A 26,162-nucleotide genomic window follows, 5' to 3' on the forward strand; every position below is an offset into this window, starting at 1 on the left:
TACTAGGAATGGCAGCCTTGATCAATGCCATGGAGAATTCATCAAATACTAAATGAGATGGACATATTTCATATATTTATGAAGAAATACAACTGGCTAATAAACGTTATATGAAAAACAGTCAATATGCTTAGCCATCAGTCAAACACAGATCAAAAACACCAAGATTCCATTTCACCCCAGTCCAAATAGCTGTGAGGAAACCAACAAACGCTGGCAAGGGAGGGCTAAGAAGAGAACCCTTATAACCTTGATGGGGGAGTATAAATTAGTGCAGATACCATGAATATCAATACAGTGGTTCATCCAAAATTGAAAACTAGAACTGTATTATGGTCCAGCCATACCACTCTGGCTGCATATGAAAAGGAATCTAAGTCAGTGGAGCACAGAGATAGCCTGGGCACAATAGCCACGTTATAGAATCAACCTCACTGTAGCTGGGTGTTGGTGGCATACACTTTTAAACCCAGCACTCGGGAGGCAGAGGCAGGTGTATATCTGTGAGTTTGAGGCCAGCCTGGTCTCCAGAGCGAGTGTCAGGATAGGCTCCAAAGCTACACAGAGAAAACCTGTCTCGAAAAAAAAAAAAAAAAAAAAAAAAAAAAAAAAAAAGAATCAACCTCACTGCCAATCAGCAGGTGAATGAACAACAACAACAACAAAAATGTGACCATATATACAAATATGTGAGTGTATTTGGCTATTAATAAGAACAAAATGATTATATCATTTGTAGACAATGGACATCACCAGAGAATATCATGTCAAGGAATAAAACAAGGCCAGGTGGTTGTGGCTCAAGCCTTCAGCATTCAGGAGGCAGAGACAGGCTGATGTCTGTGAGTTTGAGGCCAGCCTGGTCTACAAAGTATGTTTCAGAGCAGCCAGGGATAAACAGAGAAATCCTGTCTTGAAAAACAAAACAAACAGACACGCAAACAAAAAGAAATAAAACAAGACTCAGAAAGGCAAATGTCTTCCCTAGACTTAAAACTGTAACACAGAAGGGGAAGTCTATTTGGGAAGAGCAGGGGGCAGAAGTGAGGATAAAACAGGTCATAAGAAGGCGAGTAAGATCCAAAGTTTATGACAGGCATGCATGAGAATGTCATCAGGAAACACAGTATTTTGTGCTAATAATATATGTTAATAAGAGACATAAGCTAATGATAAAGATGAGATTAGAGACAGGAGAAAAACAAAACAGGTCTTAGAGTGAAGAATTCTACTGCTTGTCACCAATGAGATCAGTGTCATTCCACGAAGCACCGAGCATCAATACAAACCATAATACAGCATTTTCACACGTGTACAACCTACTGTCTTGCCAATGACCCCTCAATGGACTGTTTAAAAGGACTGTGCTCTTGGTCCTCCCCACACACACCAATGTATCTCAAGACAGCACCTGGTGTGTCTATGCAAGCCCACTTTTTAGACTTCAAGTTGTCTTTCTACCCTGAATTCCTTCTGCTCTCCTGACCTATGAACCATGAACTTTTTGCAGAGCTCAGACCCAGAGCCTTCTGCCCACTGATAGGTAGCCCTTGACCAGGGAGGTGCCACCCAGCTGTTGTCTCCTTACCACAATGTCACTGTTCCTCAGTATTCTCCAGTTCCAGAGATTTCTGAACTGAAAGGACATCATCATCTTACTACACAGGGTTTGCATTTTAGTTATCTCTGTGAGTCCGAGGCTTTGGTATCCTATGCACAGAGTAGATAGGAACTCACTTTAGAAGTAAATAAATGGCAACTGTAGTGTGAGAGCTCTCCCGTCACTCAAGAAACACCATCCCTAACCTTCTCCCCTTCCTTCCTATCAGTGTCCCTCTAACAAACTTGAGAGAATAGCATCCAGGAGGCACAGGAGGCACTGTCAATAGCAGCGCTGGCTCTTTCTGCTACATCTAATGAGACAGATCTAGAGTCAGGCCCGGGTGCTTCTGTGTTGGACATCTTCCTCCCCAGGTAAATACAACACAGCAAAATTTAAGATTCATGTATTATAGTAGAAAATCCTGTTGCCCATGATCAGAAGAAAACATTCCATAAGCTTGCTTGCAAAAACCTGTTTCCAGAGAATGGGTTTTAGAAGAAAGCAAATTGAATTGGAGACAATGGAAATAAAAGACATATAATGCATACTTAGAACTCAAAAACTCTGTGGTGGATTTGACTGAGGAGAATTATAGGTAACTGTGAAAGGTACTTGTATAGTGAAGGAGCAGTGCGCTACACCAGGGAACGTAAAGGCACCTGATACACCAGGGAGGGCCTGGGAATTTGGCCTCCTGACCAGAGCTCCACTGCCACGTGGGGCTTCCTCCCATGATTTCTCCATAGCAAGCCACAGACAACACTGATTCTGTGTGTAAATCAGTACAGTTTTACATGTCTTTCTTTGCTTGTTCTTCTAGTTGAGCTACACAGACATACCTATCACACTGCTGTGGGGATATTTCCAGCATGGCCCAACACCTCCCCATTACTGTTAGTAGAATAACAGAGACAATCCGCCCATGGCAATCATTCTAACTCTTCTATTTCAACATTCCCTCTACCCCCAGAATGGCACTCTATACACTGGTTTTAAAATAACCACAAGCTCTTGCAAGTGACTTAAACCCACGAGGAAGTTTTACATATAATTACCCCAATGTCTGCCATCTCTAGAATCACAGCGACTCTAGAGAAACACTAATCAAATGCTGGTGCATGGAAGACTTTTAGGCATGGAATTTAATACAGGTTGACACGTTTGAAAGAAAGTTGTCTCCTCAGGATGCCATGAGACAGAAAGCTTGCCAATAAGGAGGCTGGAGACACAGGGTACTGAGCCCCACTTGCTCACTACTAACTAGCTATGAGACCCTGATCTAGACACTCCTGTATCCTCAGCCTCAGTCAGACTCAGCATCTCTGAAATAACAGGCTGAGCCTGAGGCTCACTACGATCATGTAAATTTTAATGTTCTAGAAATAGGCAAAGAAATTCTGTGTGGAAGATGGATCCCAGGAGGAACTGCATTTTAAAGGAAGACTTACTGACTTAGTATTTATTTATCACAGGGAGGGCCTTTGACGGGAGGGCTCCAGGAATTGCTATACTCTACTCTGATGTGACCTATTAGGAATGTCTACAGTCATACCACAGCAATCCCCCATGGCTGTTGGATCCATCCTAAGGTTTTTCCGCTCAGCGTTTAAGAAAAAAGGAAAACATTAGAATGCCAAAACAGAGTATGAGAGAATGAATAATCTGCCAATTGAAGAAGGAACATTTCCTTGGGGTTATAAATAATACACAGTTCAAGTTTTTTTTTTTTTTTCAGGAACAAGCAACCATTACCTTTTATAATATCACTTCCAGCCTCTGGGGTTTGAAGAGAAAACCTCTCTAATGGATACACTTGCCCAAAATGAACAACAAAATCTACTTTGGTGCAGTGTCAGATACACGGTGACCCTTAGGAAAGACATAGCATGTGGACTCACAGGAAGTAGAGCTAGCAGTGGTGGTGGTATTGACAGATTGTGAGCCTCATCAAGCTGTTCAGCAAGGTGAGCTGGGGATCAATAGCCACATCAGCAAAATGCTTCGGGTCTTGCTGATTTCTCAGAATGTGGGTGCTGCAAAAAAAGAGACCTGCACTGTGGTCGATCTGACGGTCCTAGAGGCCATGAGAGAGTCAAGATATTGATGACTGAGTGGGGAAAAAAATACATAATGGCTTCAAGGACATGGCAGCCAGTTAGAGGACCAGGTGCTCTCTTCAAAGACAGCTTAAAAAAAGTGAAGAGCCTGCGTATCCATAAGCCACATGAGCATGTCATACACTCATAGGCAAGGATTCCCTAGAAAGGGTGGGGTAGCATGAACTAGCCTGTGATCACAATTTTCCTTTGAAGGAACGCAGGTCCTCTTGACCTTCATTTTTCTCCTCCATTGTCAAGTTTCTAGCTATATAATAAAGTTATTTAGAAAGGACAGCAACCATCCGAAAGCTACAGAGCTCTTACATACCTAAAATCAGCTAGCTGTCTTCTAAGAGATGTCAGGAAGACCATTCACTTTGAACAGTTACAGGAACTGAGACAAGGATTTCTGATGAGTGAAGCTGGAAGTGACCTTAGCGTCTTTTCTGTCCCATAACAGAATACTTGAGAGTGAGCAATTTATAAACAAGGAAGTTCATTTGAGCTCACAATTCTTGGGGATGAGAAATCCAATATGGTTGGATAGCCATATATGCTGAGGGCCCTATGTTTCCTCATAATGTGACAGGACTCAGAAGGGCAAGTGGGCAGGTAAGGAAGGCAGAAAACATGAAAGGCACACTTGTTTCATAACATTTATCCTCACAGTAGTTAACTTAACCCAATGAGGGCAAGAGTTCACTCATTGTCACAAGAACCAATCCAGTCCAAAGAGAAAGGTCTCATTCCCTCTACCCAACTTCATTATCTCTCATCATCCCTAACTCCTACCCCCCACCACAGACATCCACTACCCACCATCTCTCACAGCCCCACCTCCTACCATAGCCACAGCCACCACAACAACCAAACCTCAGCACCAGTTTTGAAGAGGACAAACCTTACTCAGACAAGAGTCTTGTCATATGGGCTTTTCTTTCTTTATGATCTGTAAGACTCTGAGGCAGAAATCCATTCATTCCTCCAAGTTTCACCAGTTTTGTGCAAGTACCACCAGAATATACCATTTCTCAAGCTCTCTTTCAAAATTACATAGAAACAAAAGCCACTACACATGCTGATTAACCCATGTCACCCACCAAACAATCTCAGTTAAATGGAATCACTCTCGTTCTGAAATATATATATATATATATATATATATATATATATATATATATGCTGGAGAGGTGACTAAGCAGATAAGAGACCTTGGCACTCTTGCAGAGGACACAGGTTCAGGTCCCAGCACCCACACAGTAGCTCACAACCATCCAAAACTCCAGTTCTAGGGGACCCACCACCCTCTTCTGAACCTCATGGGTAACAGGCACACATACAGGCAACATGCATGCATGTAGACAAAACAGTTATACACATAAAGTAAATAAATTTAACATATATATAAAAGAAAAGTTGTGTCAGCATATAAAATTAAGAATTATGAAATGAAATATTTTTAACTTCCCACTTGGAGGGATTACCGCTAATCTACATTGCAGTAACTCCTTGAAGGATGGTAAGCCATCCACAGCTGACCCTCACCAACATGCTGAAAGGTGAGCTGAGGGACTATGTAGAGATAGGCAAGTGCTTCCCAAAGCACAACCTCGTTAGCACTAGTATCTCAGCAAAGCTTCTGGAAAGCACTGTGTTTAGCCGCATTTACCCTTGTGAGCACACCACAGGGCTTCTTACATCTTAGCTTATATGTATAAATCACTAGGCTTTGAGAGCAAAAGGAAGAAAAAGAGAATAAAGGTGGGAGGAAGAGAGAAAGGAAGAGGGAGAGAGAAGATAGAGACAGACAGACAGACAGACAGACAGACAGACACACACACACACACACACACACACACACACACACACACAGGGAATGAACATCCTAGGAAAGCATGCTGGGACTGTCTGTGCACCACCATTTTGTTAAAGAACAATACATGTTTACACCAAAATTTTAGTTGTACTATACTCAACACCACCTGACAGATATTTGCAGAATACCAGTGAGTCAGACACCATCCTAGAAGGTGTTAGAACAGGAGAAACAGTGCTGACATAAAATAAACAGATTTATGTAATTTACATAAAAATTGTAGCCTACAAGAAGAAATTAGTGTTAAAAAGTATGTGTGTGCACCTGTGTGCATGTGCACACATATGTATGCACACACTCACATAAGTTTGATAGTCTCTGTGCTAGGAAGGAGACAAATTTTCACTAAAGTAGACAAAGAAGGAAAGACAGGAAGAAACCACAGGCTGTCTGCAGACACTCCAGGCCAGGATAGAGCAAACACTGGAGAGATTGCATCAGAGAGAAGGATCTGAAAAGTCCTAAAAAAGAGATCTCTTCAAAGAAGCCTAACATTTAAATGCCACATATAACCTAAAAACACATAATTCCAAACTCTGATACTTGATCGTGAACTATCACTGAGCCCTTCCTTCATGACCTACAAAAGCCAGGGGCCTCTGGCATTATTTTAATGACACCACGAAGCCAAATCTATCTTCGTGAAAGTTAGAAAATACTATTTACAGGACATTTAGACTAGCCAGTAGCTGTTACTGCTAGCTGCTGTGTAGAAGCTGTGCTAGATAACACCACCAGAGCTTAGGAAGAATCACGGAGGCTACTAGCCACCACAGAGTCCTTCATAGCCACTGCTGCATAGGACCAGAGGGCCAGCTCCACTAGACAATGTTCTTGATAAAACAGTGAAAATATATTTGTTTAATTAAGTCTCCCATCTTAAGTACACTTATAGCTCTTTTTCCACACTGGTAAAACGAAAAGAATGAACAGAGAATTTCCTTTGCCTTCTAAAGACCAGTGGTTTCTAGAAAGCAAAGGAATTATAAGATCATTTGGGTTGTGCGCTGAATTAGCTACTGTCCTGAATGCTTTTACTTTTGAAAATATGGTTCTTTTTTAGCAAAATGTATCACTTAAAACATGTAATTAGTTTATGCTCTTTTTCTGGACTAATGAGTATTTAATTTGCTCCAATTAAATTTCTAATGTGAAAAATGTTGGCAAATAAAGTCACATAACAAGGTATTGATAATTCTGATTACTTTTTTCTTGTCTTTTTAAAGTGATTTATTGATTTTTATGTTATGTGAATTGGTGTTTTGCCCACATGTATGTCTCTGTGAGGGTGTCAGATCTCCTGGACCTGGAGTTACAGACAGTTGTAAGCTTCCATGCGGGTGCCTGGAATTGAACCCTGGTTTTCTAGAAGAGTAGCCAGTGCTCTTAACTGCTGATCCATCTCTCCAGGCCCAATAATTCTGATTACCTTTTAAGAGTATGAGGGTCCTGAAACTAAAAAGGTTGAGAAATGCCATAACAATAAAATGGCAAAAAATCTATTAAGTCTTTTATATAACTATCCATGCACTCAGACACATTTTTTATTTTATTTTATTTTATTGGTTTTTTCAAGACAGGGTTTCTCTGTGGCTTTGGAGGCTGTCCTGGAACTAGCTCTTGTAGACCAGGTTGGTCTCGAACTCACAGAGATCCGCCTGCCTCTACCTCCTGAGTGCTGGGATTAAAGGTGTGCGATGTATTTTATTTGTTTATGTGTGAGTATTCTGCCTTTGCATGTGTATGTACGCTACATGTATGCCTGGTGCCCAGAGAGGCCAGAAAAGGACATCAGATCCCCCAGAACTGAAATTGCAGATGGTTGTAGGTTCTAGGAATCAAACCTGGGTCCTCTGGAAGAGAAGAAAATGTCCTTAACTGCCGAGCCATACATATCTTCAGCTCTCTCAGGCATATCTTCTAAAATCTAACTGAAATTAACCACTTTAAGACAAACAATTCAAAGCCCTTTAGTACATTAGTGTTATTGGGTTACCAGCACAATGTCTAGTTCTCAACATTAGTGTTGTTGGACTACTAGAATGCTATCTGGTTCTCAACATGTTCACTTCTCCAAAGGAACACCCTGGAAGCCATCAGCCTGCAGTCACTCGCTGTGGACAGACCTATCTGGGGATTTCACACAAATGCAATCATGTACCATGTGACCATTTGTGGCTCACTTGGTCCACTTAACATTGTTTCCAAGGTTCTATCACACTGTCGTATGATTCAGGGCTTCATTTGGTATACATTAGTTTTTAATTTTAATTTACAATTCTCCTGTTCTTTTAATAATAAATACAGGATCTCCAACTGGAAAGTCTACTTGTTAGCAGGAATGTATATAGCATGTTAGCAAGCATGCTTTTTTTGCCAAAGAATATGTAGTATGTTACAGATTCCAGCTTCATATAAAGTTATTTCTACACTTGTGTATGTGTATTACTATCAAGTCTATAAAACGTTTATTGGCCAATGGCATGGATTATTAGTCACTGTGTAATGTTTCCTAACAAAATATGCATCTGTACTTGTAGAGAACTTTTGTTTACTTTGCCTTGTTTATTTAGAGGAAATGAGCAGTGTGTTACATGGGGATAAATAATTCCAATCAGGAGGACAGTGTCAGAGTCCAGATCAGCCCCTCACTATGTGTAAGAGCTTCAGAACTTGACTTCCTGCTTCAACCTCTATTTTCTCTCTCCATCTACAATATAACCTTACAGTTCTCCCTGTCAAAGCAAAGATCCAATTTTTCTGCCCTTTAAATGTGAGTCAGCCTTGTGATTTGCTTTGGCCAGGTGATATAAGAGCTCATCTGGGCCAAGCTGAAGTGGTATATATATAAAGTATTTCACATGGTGTGTCCCTTGTCAAAAGGCAGTAACTGTCATGGAGGTGTATATGAAATAAACAGCATGGCCTAAGAACATGGCCACAGACCTCGGACTCCATGCTTCTCCCACCCTGGTCCTCTTCTCTTCTCCACTTGCCTACTCTTTGGTCCTGTATACTTGGGTAACAACTCCCACAAAACTGGGAATTAACTGGTCCATTCTTGAGTTCACTGCAATCAAAGGCTCTTGGGTCTATCTAGATGTGAGGATAGTTATAATATTATCTGTGGGGGTTGGTTAGACCATCCCTCATGGGTAATGTTGATCCCATACCTGAAGAACTCAGAAAAGAACCACAGCATGGAACTCATGGCTAAGGGCTTTGACTTTATATAGTGTTCAAAGTACTATATTTTATCCTAGTTCAATTACAGATGAGGAAAACAAGTTGCAGAGGAGAAGAACACATAAGACTTGGTCCTTGCTGGGCATTGGTGGCGCACGCCTTTAATCCCAGCACTCGGGAGGTAGAGGCAGGTGGATCACTTTGAGTTTGAGACCAGCTTGGTCTACACGAGCTAGTTCTAGGACAGCCTCCAAAGGCACAGAGAAACCATCTCGAAAAACCAAAAAAAAAAAAAAAAAAAAAAGACTTGGTCCTTGTTCCCCAGGCTTCAATCACCAAGAGTTTTTCTCTTTCTTCTGTAGACTCTGTGTCTTCAAAGTTGTTATTTACCATTCCACAGCATTATTAATTTTGGAATACTGAAACAGATTCTTGCTGTGGGAAGCCCCCACTATGGAAAGGTTAAGCCAAGTCTAACTGCTTGCTTTGCAGTCAAAGAAAGATATTTCCAGCCAGGATCAGTGATTGCTAAGTCTTAATGCTCCTCCAGAAGGAAAGGCATTAAAATGCACATCAGGTCAATCACTGCTTTCTCCCCTACAACATGGCACTATGCACAGGTTTGATTTGAAATGAATTCTCCAATAGGAGATTACAGAGTTAGGGAGGCAGCTCCACCCAGGAGGCTTGCCTTGTCTTCATGGCAGCTGTTCTACAGGCACCACACTTTGATTTAATAATTATTTCCCAATGGGGGGAAAATAAGAAGGCTCCATTCTGACACCATGTAGCATAAACAGGAAAAAAATTAAATGAAATTTAGAGAGAGTTGACATCCCAAGCACACTAAAAACATATGTAAAGTCATTCACACCTCGCTGGAGTAGGTTTCAAAAGGGAATTAATTTTGCTAGAAGGAACACTAAGCTATGCCAGGATCCTTTTTTTAACTTCTGATTTGCTTCACAGGATGAAGTAGTACCTTCCAGGTAAGTGCCTTGTAAGCTGGGAAAGTGAGAAAGCATCACACAGCAAAGGATATTAGGTGATAAGACCTTTCTCGGTAAAAAAATAAGACCGATGATCTCTCATTCCTTCCCTTGACACGCTCTAGTTCTGACTGGGATAGCAGAAAGGGATTAGGAGAGGCTAAAGGAATGCCATTAATGTTTTTGTGTGTGTCTACATCAGATATGGACTGGAGGTCAGAGAGACAGATCAGCAGGTAAAAGCATTAGTCATGTAAGCCTTGTGATCAAGTGCAATCACAGGAACTCTTGTGAAAAAAGCCAGATGCAGTGGTATGCATCTGTAATCCCAGCATCCTCCAGGAGGCAGAAACGGGAGATTCAGCCAGAAGATCCATGGGCAACCAGCCTGGAGTACACAGGGCAGCAGAAATGAGAGACATTGCCTCAGTGAGGTGGAAGGGAGAACTGACTTCGGAAAGTTGTCCTGTGACCTCCACCCAACACTGTATGTAGCACATGCACGCTAGACACACACACACACACACACACACACACACACACACACACACACCACAATGCACACACTCATATAGACACAGTCATAAATAAATGACATTCCAATTGGTGTCCTAGGGGTTGGAAGAGGTCACTATCTGCTGACAACAAGGCCCCAAAGCATGATGGGTATGAATATGGACTGTGGTACTGAACTGTTTGAGCTTAAAATAACTACTTTTTTTTCTGCCCATGAGAGTAAAACTCACCTTCCTCCCTCAGTTTATCCATTATTATAAAACAGGGATAACTAAGGAGAGTTACTGTAAAAATAAAATTATTTAGTAAATATTAAAATAATCTATACAATCCTCTTCCATGTGTCTGGATGGATAAATTAGATAGCATTACATTTTATAAATTGGCCTAGTTCCAAAGAGGCTCAGGAATGTATCTGGGTTCCCATATCAAGCAGTTGGACTTGACCTTTTTGTTCTTCTACCCTGGCTTTGTTTCTTTCCCCCTCAGGCTAGCAGGCTGAGGTGATGGATATGAGACTTGACAACTCTGCAGGCCAGAAGCCTGGGGATGTGTCCATAAATTCCTTCTCAGCACCTACCACTGACTTCCAGATAGAAGCCACAGAGCCTCTGCTCCCCACCCTAGTCTGGAATTTCCTAGTAACATGCCGCTATCCTTGGAAATGCTCCTGCTCATGTAGCCCATAGGTACTATAGTCAGCCACTGAATTGTTTGCAACTCTGTTTAAAGGACTTTCCACATACTGGCTAGAATGGGGTAAACATAGCCCAGAGATCACCATGTCTGAGAGAAAGGGTTACTGATTTTGTCAAGAGGCCAAGAATGTACCTCTCTCTGTCCAGTGTTAGTTTTGTTTTATTAATAAACCTTGAACTCAGGAGTATAAATCTGATTATCTATTGACCTAAGCTTGGTGACTTTGAAGTCTTCAATATGTTTTTAAGGAGTTCTGATACAATAGTGTCAAAGTCACTAGGAACATCAGAGTACACACCCATGTATTTTGGTTATGTATTAATCATATATCTGACAATTTTACATACACATTTTCAATCTTAGAATCCCCACAAAGAACACTCTATTGTAAGTATCATCTCACAGGCTAAGGTACTGAGAATTTGGAGGGTTTTTTCAGGAGTTCTTGTCTTATAAATGCTTCTCTGATGACCTACAGGAAACAATTAACCTCCATAACACTCTAACTTGGTGCACAGACTCTGCCTGATGTCATCCTAAAGGAGACTGTAAAAATGACCTCTCCCCAGCCATTAACAGGAGAGAGGTGAGTCATAGCACAGAGCTGCCCAACAAGCTTATGGGCTTTGTTTGTTTAGTTGGTTTTGGGTCTTGTTGTTATTGTTTTGGGTTTGGTGGGGTTTTTTATTTGTTTGTTTGTTTGGTTGGTTGGTTGGTTTTGTTTGGTTTTTTGAGACAGTGTTTCTTTATAGTCCCAGCTGTCCTAGAAATCACTCTGTAGACCAGGCTGGCCTCAAACTCAGAGATCTGCTTCTGCCTCCCGAGTGCTGGGGTTATAGGCGTGTGTTACCACCATCTGGGAAAGCTCATGGTTTTTAAATAAAATCAGTGTTTTTATTTTGTGATGAGTTACCCACTGACCATTAGAGTAATATAAGGTCTAAATGACCATTAGAGTAATATAAGGTGGTTTTCACTGCCCCTTATTCCCTTCACCCAGGACAAGATGACTTCTAGCTGTGAACAATGTAACAGGCTACAAAATCATTCCTACTTACTAACTTGCCTTGCTGCAAAGGTGAAATCATGCAACCTTGTTCCATGCATACACACTCTCAGAGCAGAATCCTAACCCCAGGGCTTTTCAATATGGCCTCTGGGTTTGCTTTGGCATATGAAGTTCAAGTGGTGTGTATTTCTGAGACGCAGCTTCACATTGCCACTTGTAGCAGCCTGAGTTCTTTTCAAAGACCTCCCCCCCCCCTCAACTGAAGCCAGGATTCTTGCCATCACCACAGGGGGAAACAAAAACCTGCAGGACAAGTCAATATGAAGAAGACCAGTAACTTGGTAGGCAGAGAGTTGAGAGATTTAAGCATGGGCAATAGAGAGAGGGGCACTTAGGTCGAGGACAGTATGCACTCAGGTGTGGTTACAGACTTCTCAAGAGTGCTTGTGTTTTTGCAGTTGCTGTGTGTACAGTTTGGGTGGCTGGTTACATCTCAAAACGTTACTGAAGACATTCATTTCTCCCTTTTCCCACCACATGAGGTCAGAGAATGATTCTTGAGATACTCTGTATATGATTTTAGCTGGGAAGGTTAACTCCATGGGTCCCAAGGGTCACACGAAGCATAAAGACACATTTGTACTGTAAATGAAAGTTATGATCTTGTTTGTGAAACGGTTGAAAAAAATTGCAGGTTTACATCTGGAAATGGAAGAAGGCCATCCTCAGAGGCAATCACTTGGGGCCTAAGTATAGCTCATCGCTATTTCAACATTCTTATTTGAAATATCCCAAAGAAATATCACCAGAGTGAGGTAGTCACATAAATTATGTTAGTAATCTAAAATTATTGACTCTGAACTGGCAAGAGAGTTCAACCTGATTTGAGGACAACAAACTCCCCTTCCGTTCCAATCCTCTAATGTTTCCCTGTCTTTCTAACCTCCTTCAGAAGTGACTTGCTCCTATTCTGAGCAGAAGCTTTCAGAATTATTCTCAGTCATCAGGATGTGCCCCAGTGGTTGAATGCTTGCTGGCATCTAGCAGTCAAACCCAAGGCCCTGGGTCTGATCCCAGGTGGCTGCTGCTCTTTTAGCCTGCTCTCAGAACACAGAAGGTGTGTGATGCCTGAGAGGACCTTGGGTAAGAGATGACCAGAACAGAAGCGCATCTTTGTGTTGAAAAACATGAGACACCTTGGTTCTGTTGCCCCAGCACAACCCAGTTCAACCTATACAGAACAAGTACTTTGCAAGTCCAAAATGTCTGCTGATCATGCTCAAACGAAAGCAGACAGAAGCCACTCTGGGGCCTCACTGTTGAGAGAAACAGAATTCTGTGTGAAGGGAAAAGGAACAGAAAGGCTCAAAAAGCCTGCAGGAAATGCAGTGTGAACAAAGAACAAAGAAGCACGGTGACTAGGTAAAAGCCATCCAGAGAAGGAAGGGCATGAATTATAAAGGAACCCCTTAAGCAACAGCAGGACCTAAGGGAACATGCATCCCCAACAGAAGGAAGGGTGGGACAGGGAAACTGAGAGCAAACAGCCATGCAGAAGACAAAAGCACTGTCCAAGAGAAGTCAAGTATAGACAGAGACCAAACAGTAGGGAGAGAGACAGTAAACAGTTTGAAGACAAAACTAAGTTTCACTCAGACACTACCAAAAGCAAGACCATGAGAGCAGCTTGAACAGCATTGCACTCCTGAAACAGTTAAGAATCCAGCTAAGGGCCTTGCATTTCCAAGGAGGATGCCATTCCCTTCTTGAAGCCTTGTCTCCACACTCTCCAGAAAGCCCACTGCTATGTTTATGGTCCTCTCCTGCTGCCAGCCCCTGTGAAGCCTCGAATCCTTGTGTTTTGTACCAGCAAAAATAAGGGACATGAGCTAATTTTAATTCATATGAGAATGAAATTAGTGCAGGGCTTGCCTTGTTGGTAAACAGAACCAAAGGCTAACTGTGTGTCAGGATAGCACAGTAGTTATCCTCCCAAGCCAATTATGCTCTTACTGGAAACCGGGTAGTTGCAGATTATCCCTTTGGCTTCATTTCACATTCTAGTAGATCCAGAGAGCCTCAGGCTCCTCGGAGGTAGTGTGACTGCAGCAAGGCCAACATCTTACATCCACTGCTCCATTTCCCCTTTGTAGGGAGACACCCTAGCCCCGCCCAATAGTCCTGGGACAGGTACCAGGTGGACCCGGGACTCTTGGGCGGGGCTAGGGTGTCTCCCTCCCTACACCCCTTGGCTGCTGTCTCCTTGCTGTGCAGACTTCCAGCTTTAATTACTCTTGAAAGGGGATGTGAGTGGTGGCTCCTGCTTCCTGGCCAATCAGTGATCCGGAACCCCACTACTCACAGCATGACCTGGGGCTGGGCAGCATCAGTGTCTCCGGAGAGCATGTTAGAATCACAGGTACCCAGGCCCACAATCTGTAATCACTTAGTTTGTGCCCTCACGATCCCCTAGGCTCCTACATATTGGGACATTTTGATGGTGCTTCCAACACACCACTCTTCCCAGAAAAAGAGCGTTATGTCCCTGTGTTGCGTTGAACAGAAACATTCATTGGTCCTGTGCAGAGAGAATGCTATATTAACATCTTTTAGCCTCAGTTTCCCCCTCTATGGAGGGGGACTAATCATGCCTGTCTCAGAATTGTGGTCACACTCAAGTGCTTGCCAGAGCAGGATGAGTGACGAGACTGGGAGAAGGACATTTTAGAGACACTCTGGCCCAAAGCAGACAACCAACAAAAGATTCTGGCCACACAAGACATGAACTTAATTTGATTGATCCTGTCTGGCCCCCAATGCTTTATACTTTGTACTTTAAAAAAAAGCCAACATCTATTTAGAAAGGAGTTGGAGAGCTGGGAATTTTGACATACTGCACACACCAATTCACTTCCACAGCCATCTGGCCCGCAGCATGTCAACATTTCTGTGTGATTTAGCACCTACACAACAGAGTCTCTCGGAGTCTGGTTTCTCCTCTCAGCCCAGCGCTTAGAAGAAAGTACCATCTCAAGTAAGTTTCCTTGGAACATGTGAAACCATCTCAACATGGCATCTGGAATTACAGAGTGTGCCCCAACCTAAATTAGGATTTGGGGGGTTTAAAAACAACAATAAGCCTGAAATTTTCACCCATACAAAATATCAAGCCTGGATTAATCCTGAACCTGACTTCTCTAAAATTTTCTTCAATAGTAGCTCATGTTTCCTGTCTTCACCAGAGTAGGCTAACCAAGTCTTAAGAAAGATGGGGTGTGTGCAGCTGAGAAGATGTGTTTGGCATGTCTAAGACCCTGAGTTAAAGCCTCTTAGGAGGAAAGAGGAGAGGCAGAGAGAGAGACAGAGAGACAGGGACAGAGAGAAAGGCAACCCAGGAACTCTATTCATGGGCCTGGATGCCTGGTACATCTTCATCTTTACACACATTCTGACATTCTGCAACTATGCCCTAGATTGCTTCCTATGGCTAGTTCTACAGGCCAGTTTGATGGGAGCACTTTCTCACTTGAGGTTCCTTATTTTCAGACAACCCCAGCTTGTGTCAAACAGACACCCCCCCCCAAAAAAAAGAAAGAAACCACTAACCAGCACAAGCTGTAACACATGATGTATTTTTAAAAATTTGTTTATGTTTTTCAAGGCAGGATTTCTCTGTGTAGCCCTGGCTGTCCTGGAACTCGGGGATTCATCTGCCTCAGACTCCTGAGCACTGGGATCACAGGTGTATATATAATACCACCACCCAGCACAAGTGTATTTCCTAGAACAAATTCTGCAAGATAAACTAATATCAAATTACATTAAACTAAAACTACCCCATTTTATTAATAAAGAAATTGTTGGGAAGGAGAGTTAGAATAGAGAAAAATAGAGAGTGAGCTAGAGACAAGGGAGATTTGACATGATCACACCTTCTCTGCAGCAGGGGAGGAGCTTGTATTACAGGCAATTAAACTCCTTTCCCACATCGAACTCTCAGCTTGATCAACGGGACTGACATTCATGTTGTCCCATGACAGGTATATCAGATGATCCCACGAGTTCTCCAGAGACTCTGTCTCTCAGGCGTCCCTTCCCATTCTAGGTGACATTTGGTCTCCAGAGCCTGTGGTGCTCAGCATGTTTCTACCAATGACACATTCATTAATCTTACACTTTGCTACTGTACATCAGAGTCCATCACACAAACCTCCAAAGCTCAGTGGGTTTGTTCCTACGTGAGAACTTCCCTGTCACCTAATCTCCTCCTGGAGACTCCATCATTCCACTCCATCATTCTTCTAAAAAAAAGATAATAATAATAGATTTAGATTTCTTTATTTTATGTGTCTAAACATTTTGCTGGCAAGTATGTATGTGAACCATGTTTGTGCTGGGTACCTTCTGTCTGTGGAGGTCAAAAGGGGGCACTGGATCCCCTGGCACCGGAGTTATATTTGGTTGTGAACCACTATATAGATAGAAACTGAACCTGGTCGTCTGCAAGAGCAATAAGCGCTCTTAACCACTGAGCCATCTCTCCAGCCTTCTGCCCCATCATTCTCCTTTATGCAGAAGAATCCAAACTACCAAACTCTCTATAGGGCCTTCAAACCATCTTTTGAAAGGATGGACCAACTTTCTAGCCTCACAGATGCTGGGAAAGCAGAAAAGACATCCTTCACCCAGCTCTCCCACTTAGCTAACAGACCATGTGCCCTTGACCAAGGCTGTTCTTCTTCTCTCTGATCTCAGTCTCATATTTGATACAAATATTAAGAGCAATTGAGAAGTGCAATTCTGTGTTCTGAATTACTAACAGCAGCTATCCTTCAATGTTTAAGGGAATTGATTTCAGGACCCTGAGGCTAACGAATACCATAGATGCTCAAGTCCCTTATAAAAAGAGGGAAGAACTCTAAGGCCCTATCCCTCCTATGGGACCTTTGACATTTAGGAGTGACTAGGGAAAGGGATATCACTTTCTTCGGTGATGTAACCAATGAAAATTTTTCCCAGGTCCCAATAAATAACACCCTTCCCATGCAATCCTATTTAGATTCAGTGGGTCAAATAAACACACACAAGACATGGAAGCAGGCGTAAGAACTGTTGGGAAGGAGGAGTGGGAGGAGTGAGAATAAGGCATGGTCATAGGGGGTGAAAAGGATGGAAATTTAGTACATAAATGTATGTCAGCAATAGAAAATACATAAATAATAAAAAGCATCTCAATTTTAGAACTATTGGAATGTAGAGAGATATGTATCTCTGAATTAATTGTATGCACGTTAAAAAGTAAAGAACTTCCACAGTGAAAGAGCAGTGAAATCTATCCACTAAACGTATCAGGCTTGAGAGGAAGGTTCTCAGCAGTTCCACGGAGCAAGAAGTTGCAAGGAGCTGAGGCAATGAGGGAGTGCTGCTCACGAGTTGACCTAGGCCTGCAAGGCATTTTCTGTTAGTTCTGGTAGTTCTGGCTTTTTACATGCAAGGAAAGCACAAATCCAAAGCTATGCTCTATGCTTTTCCTCCTTATAAAAAGATGATAATTCTGAATATGTGTAATAATACAGGAAAATATTTAGCAAATAATGCTAAATGAAAACAAAAAATGAAGGTGCCAAAATAAAGGAACATTTTATTTAATCTTGACACAGAATACTGCCAAATCCATCTCTCAAAATATTACCCACAATCACACTCTAATGACTGGGCTAAGTTTATTTTTTTATTTTTAGCTTTTAATTTTTCTCCATGTATTTTTAAAAAAATCCTGGGAATTTTAACTTTCCTCTTTTCTGGATCTGCTTTCATGGTTGTTATTTTATTAAGAAATAAGACTGCAATATAATCCAAGGGTGTTTTCTACGGATGCTGAAATTGTGACCAGTGTAAACATCTGTAGCACAAATCATAAACACAAGATGGACCAGTGGGTTACTCACAACTGGGTCCACACAGCCCTCTGTCAGTGGCTACCAGGCCAGGGAATAAGCAGGGAATCCATTTGGCTGAGAGTCCAGCAAAGACGAGGTCCATCAAAATAGTCTATACAAATGCCAGCATAGGAAGTCCTTCTTTACAGAAATAGGGTTTTACAGTGATGCATGTTTGGTCAGAGACATGTCTTTTTTTAATGAGATAATTCCATAAAAATAAGAGGTACATTTCCCTCATCAGGCTTAAACAGACCTAATAGTTTGGAAGGATAATAAATTTTTCAGAATGTTTTAAAAGCCAGTGCTGAGATGGTATTTTGATCTGCATCTACCACAGAAGTTTATGTTCTGGACTTTTCTGAAGATTAAATCCAAGAGTAATGACATTTCAGGCCACCAGGGGTATCAACCAAGAGGGCCGCATCATCAGTTATAGAACCACAGCAATGTCTTTGCTTTGTGCGTGGTTTTATTTCTTTCTGCATGAGAGAGAGGGAGAGGTGTGTACATGCATGTGTTCAGATATGAATATACTGCACATGTGTAGAGGCCAGAGGAGGAGATTGGGTACCCTGCTCTTTCACTCTCTACCTTATTCCCTTGAAACAGGGTCTCTCAATCAAACTGCAGCTAGGCTGGCAGACAACAGATCCCAGAGATCCTCCCATAGTACAGGGTTACAATCAGGCATATGACTACCCCTGGCTTTTTACATGCATGCTGGTGTTCACTGAATAACTTGTTCCTTTGCCTCTGAAGAGAGGAGCTCAGGGCGACTGTCTTGCTGGGAGCAGCCAGACATGTGTTCCATCCTCTTGGACGTACCCATGGGCTACAAGCAACTGAACTGAATTGACCATCTGCCATTTTTGTGTCCTCAGAGCCAGGTACTGGTCTGGCCAGATGACCAGTTCTATGAGAACATGCCTGAAGAAGGTGTAGGAGTATGCAGTTTGGAAGGGCTTCGGTTTCTGCCCTTTGTGGAAAAGGAAGCCCAACAGGAACACTTCTCTATGTGTAAAAGTCATTCATTAATTTATGAGATCATATTTTTATATGAAAAAGGGTCTGGGCCTTCTTAAATGAATGGGCTTCCTTTAAAAGGAGGGAAGTGGGTCCTTCTAAATCTTGATTTTTCAACTAAGGAAAGAAAATGATCCTAAATGGGACTCCTTCATAAAACCCTTTCAAATACTAGTGCTACTTTGGGTGATGGTAGCTGTAGCTGTCTCTTGTTGGCCTTTACTAAACCCAGGTATTTCTCTGAGCAATCTTGGGGTGTCATCTCATAAATAAAGAATAGAACTTGTAGGTTTCTCCTGTGAAAATTTTAACAGTGGGTGTGATGGTTAGTTTGAATTTTCAACATGACAGAATGGAAAATTAGCCAAGAAAAGAGCCTCCGTAAGGAAACTGTCTAGGTCAGGTTGGCCTGTCCCAAAGCATATGTGTGATTATCTTGATTATACTAATAGAAGTGGAAAGGCTCACCCACTGGAGGGGCACCATTTCCTGGGCAAGGGAACTTGAAGTTTATAAGAGCAGAGAACTGGAGCTGAGCACTGGCATGCATGAATGCATGAATTCATCTCTCTCTGCTCCTGACTGAATGTCATGTGACCGAGTGCAGCAAGTCCCTGCCACCTTGACTTCTGCACAGCGATGGGTGGACTCTAACCTGGAATTGCAAGCCAAATAAGCTCTTTCTCCCTTAAGTTGCTCTCGTCAGCCAGTATATTTTATCACAGCAGCAGGAAATGAAACCCTGAGACAGTGACACTGCATTTTCAATAATCAGTTTCAGCTGCCTGAAGGAAGCTGCCTAGGCCAAATTCCCCATTTGGGGCAGATTTGGGGCTGGCAAAGGCTGCCAGAGAATTGAGCTTAGATAGAGGAAACATTGCCCTTGAGGTTCATCCTGCTCTGTGTTGTCGGATTTTCTTCTAAGCTGCACCCCTGCACACATTTACTTTCCCCTGGGTCTTTTTGTCCCTCTCTTTTTACTCTTCCTTTCCGATTCCTTCTTTGGTTTTTTCTCATCTTTGCCTCACTCTACATTCTGAGCACAGTCATTAGCCCTCTGCGCACTGCCTCACTACCATGCTAGAAAGTGATGGCAGGATGGGCACAAGACAGCAAGCAGCATCCCAGATCCCCTTCACAGCTGTGCCCACTGAAGTTCACACCACCTAACAACCAGTCAGAGTAACTCCAAAGTAACCCCAGCTACCAGCTCCACCAGGCAAGCCATAACCACAAGGGAATCTGCCTAACCAAGCAATGTGCTGCTCATGACCTTGGCACTTAAATATTGCTTTCCACTCAGACTTCTCACAATACATTTTTTATTGTTAAAACTTCACCAAATGCCTACATGCTGTGTTAATTATGCTGTGATTTGTTTACTAAAGAAGCTGACTGGCCAATAGCTGGACAGGATAAGGTTAGGCAGAAGAACCAGATGAAGGACATTGGGAAGGAGAAGGGCAGAGTCAGAGGAGTCATCAGTGAGACATGGAGAGGAAACAGGAGGTATAAGATGAAAGAGAGGTAACATCATGAGGCAGAATGTAGATTGATATAAACGGGTTTATTCAAGTTGTAAGAGTTAGCTAGTAACAAGCCTGAGCTACCAGCTAAGTATTTCTAATTCATTTTAAGTCTCAATGTTGGTTATTTGGGAACTGGTGGGCTGGAAAGAGATGTCCATCTATACCATACTACTTCTAGTTATACTGAAAACCAGTCACATACTACCCTCCAAATAGTTCACCAGTTAGTTCTTTTCCTTTGGGCGCACAGTGAAGATCAACAGCTTATTCAACAATCTGGTGCCATGTTTTTCTCATAACGAATTCTCAGTAGCATTATTTGATTGCTCAGTTTTCCAAGGCTTTTTAATGGAAAACAGACAGCACAGAGACATAAACCTCCCTATTTCAAGGCCAATATGGGGTTTAATAAAACAAGGCCTCTTAGAGCTAAGACAGATACTCAACAAATTCTGGTTGAAATAAAGAGACCTAAGAATTGTCCCCAATTCTGTCACAGTGAACAGGTTGTCTGGCTCTCTTGCCCTCTAGTGGCCCTTGTCACCATTCTGGTACCATGGACGGAGTCCATAGTCTCATTTAGACACACATGTCCGCGTGCTGCAGGGTTAGAATGGGGATTCTCTTCTTCTTCTCACTTTCCAGACAGGAAAACCAAGATTCAGGAAGGCAAAGTACCAAGATTGTGTGGCTATTAACTGGCAATGGCCAAGTCAGGATCTGCCATCAGGCATCTGGCTGCAGTACCCACACATAGCCACAATGCTGCACAACATTTAGGGCCAAGAAAGGCATGTGGAACAGAAGACCATCTGAGGTTCTTCCAGATCCAGAACTCATGATCCAGGAAAATCTAAGTTCTTATTTACAGCAAGTGGCTTCCCCCATGGCTGCCTCACACAAGTTCAAGGTATCAGATGCATAAATGTGTGGCCATCGCTACTCTTACGGAGGTCAGTAGCCACCAAGGATAAGAGCACAAACTTTCGATTACATCTTCATCTACTTCAGCTACTGGTTTGGAGGGTTCTGCAAGGTATTCTCTCTTACTAAAAAATCTAGTTCTCAAAAGAGAATGAATGAACCCTAGCTAGACATAATTTGTTGTTAAAATACATTCAAATCAGACATGTTGTTGTAAAGTATATTTACATATTCTTGCCAAAAATCAAAAGGATAAACCAAATCATAATAAAGATAACTCTCATTTTTAAAAGAATAACAAAAAACCTAAGAAAATTTTATTTCTAAAATAGTAAGCTTAGAAATTAAACATTAATATTCTTGGCTCCAAAACATGAATTATCAAATACATAAAATATGCAGATTTTGCATATGAATATAAAGATGTACAGACATTTCATTATAAGGTCATCAGCACAGCTGGGAAATTCAGGTCACATCCTGAGAGTTACATGAAGTAGAGGACCAATGTTATGCCCTGCAACAGTCCCACTGGCTAAACAAGAATTTTGGTTCAGAACTTTGCTGAGTTTTTTCTATGTATGAGGTGTGCTGTGCTAAGTCTGGACCCCCGCCTGCCCCACCAAAAAAGCAATCTTGTACCACTATCCTTACTCTAGGGGATGCTGAAAGTTTTCCCAGCCAATCTTTCTCATGGTGCTAGTAATAGCACAGATGTAGAGAACAGGCTGGATCAGCTTGGCACAGTGGCTGGGATTGGGGTCATCCAACTTTTACTCTTTAGGCCACACTAAGGAAGTGTGGATGTAATGATTTGTTGTTCATTCGCCTACCAGGTGTGGTTGTACAGAAGTTTGCCTTATTTTCCCCTCTGCCTTCCTCTTCCCATGCTTTGGTTCTGTCAATATTTACATATCCCAAGCACCCAGGGATTGTACTTCTTAGCGTTGTATGGACATTTTGTATTACTGCATGCAAAGCACTGCATTGCACTCCTTGACCTTAAAGTTCCTCACCTTCTTGCCAACAAACATGGCATCCTGCAGACTGTTCCCAGTTCTGCTCCAGATTTACACCTGCAAGGATGTAACTTTGGCCATCCAGCTATTCATTTATTGGGCCACTACATTCTGACATGCCTTGACCAGGACTCTTGATTTATGGCTTCTTTCATTCTAAAATCATATACAAGCATCAAGCACCATGCCAGGTTCCAGAGTTATAATAATAAGCAAAATCATATGAAGGCCCCACTCCCTACTCTTAGCACACTGGCATTAATCAAACATGCCCAATATAATGAGAAACTGACATAGGAGACCTAAAAGCATTTTTTAAAAATCTGGTTTATAGTCAAGGAGTGAGAGGGGTAGTCAGGGGGATTTCCTTTCTTCACCTCATTTGAAGAAATAAATGGCAGAGCTGTTATTTAAGCCAAAGCAAAGGAGAAGAAGCCAGAAGAGAGTATCAGCAATGGCTTGCTAAGAATGCCATCGATTCTCCTAAGAGCAATGGAAGGTAGCCACAAAGTTTTAAGACAGAGAAACTGGTCCTGAGGCTAAAGTAATTCTTGAGGTTCTAGGGGGTGGGAGAGATGCTTTCAGCTTTGGATGCCAGATACTTTGAAGGCTCTTTTGCAGCAAGCTTCATGAGAGCAGTTTGTAGAGCTGTGGTGTGTTGGCCATTGCAATCAAGGATAAAAGAGAGAATGTTGTTTCCAAATGGATAAACTGGATGACTGACAATGTCATTCATTATCATGGTGTCCTACAAAAGAGGAATAGCTTGGGGAAAAGTGGAGGGAGACATTGCTTTGAGCTCTGTGCTAAGAACCATAGGTATTATCTTGCACACAAAGGAAATACCATTATATATTTCCCAGTTTAAAAGCTACCTAAGTTTTTCTAATTCGGTCTATATAGGTCTTTCAGGGCAATGTAGAGCCCCATTAGCCTCGCTGTCTTTCAGGAAGAGTATGGCCCCTCTCTGGAGACCAAAACCCAAAGCCCAAAGAAATGGCTCTGGGGTGACACTGGAGATTGTGAATAGGCTGTTTTGTTACCACATGACTGCAGATTGTGTATTGCACAAACCCAGAGGTGCTATGCATGTCAAGATCCATGGGAATGCTACCCCTAGCCCCACACCAGCCTAGTTTCCCAGTTTTCTCTAAAAGACTATAAAGTCTGTGACTCTCCAGTAAGCCCAGAGCCAAGAAGACTCAATGACCAAAGCCACACTACATTCTTTGCCTATGTGCTCTTTCCATTTTGTTGTTGTTGGTTTTTATTTGTTTGTTTGGTTGGTTGGTTGGTTTGGTTTTTTTTGTTTTTGTTTTTTTGTTGTTGTTGTTTGTTTTTGTTGGGTTTTGGTTTTTGGTTTTTTGAGACAGGGTTTCTCTATGTAACAGCTCTGGCTGTCCTGGAACTTGCTCTGTAAACCACGCTGGCCTTGAACTCACATAGATCCACCTGCCTCTTCTTCCTGAATGCTGGGATTAAAGGCATGAGCCACTACCACACAGCATGTTCTCTCCTTTTTTACAGCTTTCATCCATCTCCATGTCCCATTCCCACTCTTTTCTGTTAAGATGGAACATTAGAGATGGGGTAATACCAAGAAAACATAAGCTTACTTCACTAAGACACCATGGCTTGCAAGAGTGCCCCAGACTTGTGCACTAAACTCAAAATAACCACAAATATCCACTCAAACAGTGCTACGCCAACCTGTCAGCTTTTTATTTGGGTAACGTAAACTATTCCCCAAACCACATACTGAAAAGCACCTTTTCCATTGATGACATGTCCTCCAGGACCTGAGCTGGTGTGTGAATGACAATGAACACCTCTTTTCTTTTGAGACAGACCACTACACTCTGACATCTGGTTAGCTGGGAAAGCTTTGGTTGGGTTCTATTCTAAACGTCCTAAGGCTAAAGCAGTTCTCAGCTGCTGGTCTGGATGATCCCACAGTGAGAAACCCAGCTGACTCTAGACCTAGCCAAAGGCTCATTTCTCATCAGTGTGCAAGCAGATGACACTGTACTTACTCAGAGGAGTGCTTTGGAGGCCACAGTTTCCTGTTCATAAATGCTCTGGGCAAAAAGCACTGACTCAAGCCAGGCAAGGTAGAGCGTGACTGTAATCCCAAAGATTGTAAAGCAGAGAATCACAAGCTCAAAGCTAGCTTGGGCTAGAAACATCCCTGTTTCAAAAATCAAACTAGGGTAGCAACTCCAGAGCATCTGCCTGGCTTATAGTGTAGTGGATGCCAATCCTGTGGTGCTGGATCAGAATACCATCAACCCTGTTCAAATGTGTTCTGTAGCTTCTCCATCATAGCTGCACCTTACACTGCAGTCCTTTCCCAAGTTCTTTTAAAAATTCCTTTTTAAGGTTCTGAGAGATGACTCAATGGGTAAAGGGTGACAAACGCCAGTTTGATCCCCAGAACCCACATAATGAGAGGACCAACTCTTGAAAACTGACCTCTGACCAACACACACACACACACACACACACACACACACACACACACACACACACACACACACACACACAAATGTAATAATGAATTTAAATCCATTCAGGATAAATATGTTGCTTCAATTCCCCATTGAAACACTTGGCAGAGCTTTTCTCCAATGCTTTCTTCATGAAGAGTTTAGCATGTGAACCCTCACCCTGGAATTATGCATCCCAGAGTATACATTGACATTCAGTTCACCCTCCATTTTTTCCTACAGAAATCCATGAATTGACAAAAGCCAAACTTCAGACGCAAGTGCCTCAGCTGTCACTGTTAAAAGTGGCACATGTGTCCCCTGGACTCTCTTCACTTTCTCTTTACAAACAGCATTCCTGGGATATTGATGTGTCCTGCTTTTCCAGCAGCAGCAGGTGACGCCCCTGAGGCTGATTCATGGTCCACACGTTGCAGCGTGTGGGTGGCAGTGGCCCCCACCCATCAGCAGCTGCCTAAATTGCATCAGCTGGTAGTATTTGGGGTTAAAAGAGGTTCAGCAACTAGCCTACCCTGTATGGGGACACTGGCTTCTTGCCAGCCACACTTAGCGGCTTTCTAGCCACCCCTAGGTGATTCCTCAGTTATAATTTTTCCCCAAAGTTCATGGGAGCTTGGAGTTTGCTTCCATGAATTGGATCTTGACCTGAACACTTTTCTGAGGGAAATTCTGTAAAAGTGGAAAATATTTCCCTAGTCATAGGCAGGAAACCCTTCTTCTTCCTTACCTTTCTTCTTCAGTCTCTCTTACAAAGGAATAGTGTATTTAAGAAAGGCCAAGGCACTGCCACACAAATGGCTAACAGAACAGAAACCTGAAGGGCTGATCTGAATTGCAGGATTTGGCTTCCCCCTCTGCTTCAACTCTGAACCAGCCAGCAGGTGGAGGAAGAGCCAGGAGACACTGGCTGAGAAAAGGAAAATGCCTTCTCACTCCCATTTCAATATCCAGCAGTAGTTACCCAGAGCTGTGTTTTCATGGAGGGCTAGAAGGCATGTCTAACCCAATGGCAGCACCTTCTATCTGCTGTTACCCTTGGCTCGTTCCTTGCTGTCAGCTATACTGTTGACTCTGTTCCTTTTAGTTTAACACAGGGTCTGGCCTAGAATGAAAACACTCTCCTCTCAATAACAGACAAGAAACACATATTCTTAGTAGGGAAAAGCAGGCAAATCTCTCCAAAGTGTTTTGTTTGTGTGTTGATCTGCTTCATAGTCCTGGGAGGAAACCTAGGCCTCACA

At 42.4% G+C, this 26,162-nt stretch overlaps 1 protein-coding gene across 20 annotated transcripts in view; it reads right to left on the minus strand.

The window, feature by feature from the left end:
• LOC100767704 (prune homolog 2 with BCH domain) overlaps positions 1–26,162 on the minus strand; it is a 254,057-nt gene that overhangs the window by 225,160 nt on the left and 2,735 nt on the right. Inside the window, exon 2 of one of the 20 annotated variants that reach the window (XM_027406575.2) lies at positions 3,502–3,636. The exons of the other annotated variants lie outside the window; for them this stretch is intronic. The gene's annotated coding sequence lies outside the window, so the exon portion shown is untranslated. The remainder of the gene's footprint in view (positions 1–3,501; positions 3,637–26,162) is intronic. 20 annotated transcript variants of the gene reach the window in all.

The sequence above is a fragment of the Cricetulus griseus genome, chromosome 3, assembly GCF_003668045.3.
Source record: "Cricetulus griseus strain 17A/GY chromosome 3, alternate assembly CriGri-PICRH-1.0, whole genome shotgun sequence".
NCBI lineage: Eukaryota > Metazoa > Chordata > Mammalia > Rodentia > Cricetidae > Cricetulus > Cricetulus griseus.